We start from the raw sequence: 6,236 nt of genomic DNA, 5'->3' as shown, positions 1-6,236 counted from the left end.
TAACTCCATGTTCAACATTAAGTATAAAAGTTATGTCCAGGAAGCTAGAATTCCTATTAAAAAATTATAATTGTCTAAAAGCATCAAATAATGCATCTCTTTGTTATGAAACATGAGTTAAATTCACAGGGTAATCTTTAAAATATGAATTAAATAATTTTACATGTTATAATGTCCCATACTTTAATGTTTTATAAAAGCTTGATGGAGAATATGATGTTGCATTCAGAATCTTTATAGAACATCATCTATGTTTAAGTGAAAAGAGAATTCCTTTCATTCTTCTGTTTGCTCAGAATTTTCTTTATGCCTAGTGCCCAATGGAGTACTTGGAAGGAGCACATTTTTGGAAGTAGTAAGGGTGGGAATCCCAAGATTCTACAGCATGGATGGAGAGAAGAACCCAGGGCAGGAAGCTCACAAAGGACAAAGTACAATGATGGAAACATTTGGCACGGAAGTGATGACTTGCTGGGGACTGCTGTTCCTGGTACCTCTGATCCTTCAGAAATGCCACGCTCTCCAACACACTGCCTGAATAATTGTTTTGATGCACTCCATCACTCTGAGTTTTTGTTTCAACCTATTAAGGTGGCAACTTCCATGTAAAACATCACCCATATTATAATAAAATACAACAGGGATTTAGTCTCTTTGAAGATGTTATAGTTTACAACTTTACTGGGTAACAGTTGTCCAAGTATGTTCAGATACGTGCAATAACCATATTTAAATCCAGTGAAACAGAATAAATATTAACAGTGAAAATTTCTTCCATTCCATTCATTTTGTAATAACAGAAAGATAAAGTGGGGGGAAGGGTTTACCTTGTCCAAAATATTAAAAACTAAATAGCTTAAATAATATACTAAGTCGCTTAAATAATATAAGCCAATAAATAATGCCCTATTTTTATTTCATGTGTTATTTCATACCTATTCACAAACTAGATTTACAAAAAAGCTAGTTTAGTATAAAATCCACTAATAAATATGCTAAATATTACTGAGATGATTTTTTAAAAGGACAAAATATGTTCATGATCAAAAGGAATGAAACAAGGATCACAGGGTTGTTAGGCACATTCACATGCACATTTCCCCATTTCCCCATTTCCAAGGAAGGAACAAGTTTGTGACTCTCAGAAGACAATGCCTTATGCTCATCTCTGCTCTGTTTTGACATCACAGATAATGCTGGTGGCTTTGTATTCTTCCAGCTTCACTCAGTGGATCTAATTTTCAAAAACCCATTCTCGATGAAAATAAAACAACAGAAACATTTTAGACACTGGCTATATTAACCTCTGGAGGCAATACCTGTGGATAAAGCATTAGGATAAAACACATATTTTATTTTCATACTTCTACAATAATTTTAACATAGGTTTTTTTGGGTAATTTTAATGTGTTCTTCCCCACACACATATTTTCCAAAACATCAAGTTTGTAGCTGGACTGATAAGTCAACAAGCTTTCAAACACTCAATGTCAAAATTCAACTTTGTTGCTACTGTTAAAAGTAATGAATTTTATGTGAATGTCAAATGAATGTAAGCTTGAAATAAGTGAATCTACTCTAATGGCTATTAGCTGTTTTATTTGGAAATAATGAATTGGCATTGTATTTTAAACATAAAGTGTGACTGTTTTTTAGTCTCTGAGAAAATTTATTCCTGCATAATGTATAATTTATTTTAAGTTTGCTACTGAACAGACAGATACATATAATGGTTCTAAACATATATTTTTGTCTGTCAAAATATTATATAAACTGTGCTTAAAATAAGTAGATTTGCAGTTATACATGTAAATGTTTTCAATGTAATGGTATTGTATTAAATTGTGCTGGTGCAATTGAGGAGATCATTGTCCAGGCTTGGCTTTTTGCGGCCCTCTCTTTTTTTTTTTCTTTTTTTTTTTTTTAAGATTTTATTTATCAGATAGAGATCACAAGTAGGCAGAGAGGCAGGCAGAGAGAGAGAGGAAGGGAAGCAGGCTCCCTGCTGAGCAGAGAGCCTGATGCGGGGCTTGATCCCAGGACCCTGAGATCATGACCTGAGCTGAAGGCAGAGGCTTTAACCCACTGAGCCACCCAGGTGCCCCATTGTGGCCCTCTCTTAAAACAAAATAAGTGGTGCTTGGAGACAATTATGCAATAGAATTAAAATAAACCTTCTCACTGCTGGAACATATAAAAATATGAAATGGAAAATTTCACCTTGCATAAATCTTAAGGAAATATATGATATTATATCTCAAAAAATATGAATTGCTATTCCTGGAAAAGAAGTTCTGTCACTGCACACAGGCCTTTCTTTAAGTCAAACATATCAGTAGACAGAATATCTATTCCATAAATATTCAAAATATCTGCATCTTAAAAACCAAAGAGCTGTCTGATAATTATTGATCTAGGATACACAAGCAATCACTAAGTAAAGAACTGTCTTCATTATGTTCTACATATATTCTTTATATACATTACTAACTCTCTCAAAGTGTCTTGAATAGTATAATTATATGTATCCTCAGAAGAACTTTGCCCCTTACGCCTTAATCATAAGCATTTCTGCCTTTGGATATAGAGAGAGAGGAGGGACCTAGGATGAGCTTAAGGATGAATGAAGGAAAGAATAAGTAGTTACAGGAAGAAATATACCAGTTTGTCTGTCATTATGGACACATTTTAGAGATCCTATATTTTGCTTTATCACAAAGCTATACTACAGAGGAAAGTATTCGGAGCTAGAAAAGACAATGTGTATTGGAGCCTGTGTATGCTTTCTTCATTTTAACCCTAGAGTTAAGAGAGTTTAATTTGATTGTTAGCATTCTCCTCTAAGGCAGATATTCTGAGAGAGGTCCAAAGAATTACAAGATCATGATAAATGATTACTTCTTCATGTTTTATACAATCACCCAAAAAAGAACCCCAAATCAGTAAAAACAGCCAACTTCTAGTATTTAAATTCTTTATAATCAAGAAGTATGTGGTAATTTTGTTTTGGTTTTTGGTTGGAAAGCTATGGTTATCTATTTAAAATAAGTAACACCTTATGTATTTTGAAGCTGTTGATTTATGAATTTTTGAACCAGAAGTAGTTAAAAACATAAACCAGCTAGGACCTAAAGGCTAACCATGATAGAATAGTGGATATTAATGAAAGGAATAACTGAAAATAGCCTCCCAGTGGTGCTGCAAAATGGGGCTGGAGTGAATGAATGGCTTGGACTCACTGGCCTCTGGCCTGATTGCAGCATCACTTGGAAGACAGTAAAATGCAGAAGAAGCACATATGGCTTCAAACAGCAGCTCTGCCTCTGACTGAGGATCACAACAGTCATAATCTTAGTCAAGGCACTTAACCTCTAAAGCCTCAGTTTCCCAAATGAGAATTGCATTTATCTGTTACTAGGCTGAAATTATAGGATACCTTAAAGGCTAGATGGTAGACAGAACACACTTAATAAGTGTAAAGATATGGAACTATAAACCTAGATCTCCAACTGGGATAATTGGACAAAACACATCTAGTTATTTGGGAAGTTATTTTGCCTGTCAATCTTGTCATATTCAAATAGTTTTAAGTCTGGATTCTAAGTTAGGGATGAAGAAAGAAGAGTCGTGTTTTAAAGTACATTAACACATAGGTTATATTAGCTTTATTTGTCTTTCCAAGAACCCAATGTAGCAGAATTTTAGTGCAGCTCAGCATGCACCATGGTTGTGGTCCATGTATGAATATGAACTTAAGAAGGAGCAACAAAGTCTGTGGGAAAATTTATCTCATTATTCATGTGGGAATTTTCAGGCAATACCACTACCAAGAGTACTTTGTGATCAGAGTAATAAATGGAAAGTCTGTGGGCAGTTTGGAAAAGTCAATCAAAAGTTTCTTTAATTTGGCTGTTGTGTGTATTTCTGGTCATCCCATTTAAAAGCATCACATGACTCATTAAAATTTTTTAAAGGAAGAAAACAATGATAGGAGATTGAAAAAGGAAATTTTGTTTTTTGAAAACCACTTGAAGCTGGCCTTCAAAGCTCATAAATGTTTGTTGGGGGTGGGAGTGGAAATGTGCTGATAGACACCAATAGAAATTAACATGAAATTTAAAAACATTGGGATCAAGAAAGCATTGCAAACCATATTACTCTATGTAGGTTAAGATGTTCTGACCACAGATGGCCATGGGCATAAAATATAAGCTATGACTTAAGTGTAGGAAGCACTTTGGGTTGAACTCATGCAAAGCAATTGCAGCCCCAACCATGTTTGTCTGTGTTCACAGAGCGTGATTAGATACAATGGATGCCACATGATCTATTTTCCGTTACTCGATGTTGAGTTGACATTTAGCCTTCAGAAAAAATCTAACCCACATAGGCTTCCATTTCATAACAACTTGTTTTTCACTTCATTTTAGTTTTTTGAATAAAATTTCTATTAAGTAACACTACGTTTAGTGTTTTCCACATTTCACTTTTCAGAGAAAGCTATAAAGCTCCAGCAAACCAGTTCCTACTAGAGATTTTGAAACATAATATAAAATAAAACCACCTATCTGACTACGTAGCCTTCTGCATATTTGATTCAGTCTTCTATTGTTTTTATACCTATTACCTACAAAATAATTCTAAGATCACTATTTTTAGAAAGGTGGCTATAAAAAACCTTAAAATTAATTTTAGCTCATTCTACCTTCTAATTTAAGAAAAAAATAGAGAATTTTAAACAATAAAGGCTGAAGTGAGACAAGTTTTCAAAATTCATTTTGCTGACCTATTAGGAATTCTACTTCCTTACCTTCATCCCTAATTGAACAAGAAGTTAGGAGATATTACCCTTCATTCATGGTTTAATCTTAGATAAGCTAATTGACCTTTTTTGGTGCTGAGTAATTTTCTGTAAACGATGATTTTAGAGCATCTCTCTGACCTGGAATTTAACTACATGAGTATACATCTCTCCTCCAAATCAGTTCAAACATACTTCATTACTCATCCTGGAACTATTCAAATTATCAAATTTCTTGGATCTCAAATTCCCCATTTCCTGTGAACCAAAGGATGAAGGGAATGGCAAGAGAAAATTGTGGTGATGGTCCTGTCCTCTCACTTGATTATGCACTGGTTAGGAAAATGTATACGTCTGACACAGCTGCATACAATAGCGAAACAAGACTTGCCTTCTCTCAGTGTTCCTGTGAGAGCCCAAGCTTCTGAAACTCTAAATACCATGAGCATTAGCTCTGAGACCATTTTTCTAGTTAATGGATCTGACTCAAAGTGTAAGAAAACTTCTCTTATACCAAATGACCAAAACATCTCCTATACCGAATGAATACTCACAATAGGGCTCTGGATTACCCTCCAAGGATGTCAGGAGCCCTGGAGAGCTCTTACTACTATTTACATTTCAAGAGAAATGAAGTTCCAGAACTTGGAAGAGTCTCTAAGTCATAAAAGCCAAATTTTGAGTTTTTCTGAGTTTGGAGAGATTTTCTTTAAATGTCAAAAAGTGGGGCGCCTGGGTGGCTCAGTGGGTTAAAACCTCTGCCTTTGGCTCAGGTCATGATCTCAGGGTCCTGGGATCAAACTCCGCATTGGGCTCTCTGCTCAGCAGGGAGTCTGCTTCCCATCCACCCCCCGCCTGCCTCTCTGCCTACTTGCGATCCTCTCTCAAACTCTGTCAAATAAACAAAAAAAATATTTAAAATAAATAAATAAATATCAAAAGGGTTGGAATTAGGAGCACCTGGGTGACTCAGTGGGTTAAGCTCTGCCTTTGGCTCAGTGAACTCACCGTCTCAGGGTCCTGGGATCGAGCCCTACATCGGGCACTCCGCTCAGCAGAGAGCCTGCTTCCCTCTGTCCCCTGCCTGCCTCTCTGCCTACTTGTGATCTCTGTCTGTCAAATAAATAAATGAAATCTTAAAAAAAAAAAAAAAAAAAAAAAAGGAGGTTTGGAATGCCTGTTAATTCCTTCCAAGGAGACAGCTGTGTTCTTCACCTCTGTAAAAAAGAAAAGTCAATTTCCTCATATCTCATCTGTAGAGTATTCACATTGTATGCCATACACTGTTACCATACTTTTTATGAATGAGGTACCCTTAATGGCCCCTGACTCTTGTTGCCTATTACAATAATTGTGTCTCTTGCCTCCTGATAATTGAGTACCTCCATTTGGACTCTACTACTTCTTGTCTGTTTTCCTTTGTTTTAAGATTTTT

This window comes from Martes martes (assembly GCF_963455335.1).
Source record: "Martes martes genome assembly, chromosome: 9".
NCBI classification, from domain to species: Eukaryota; Metazoa; Chordata; class Mammalia; order Carnivora; family Mustelidae; genus Martes; species Martes martes.
Note: the sequence above shows the minus strand (reverse complement) of the source record.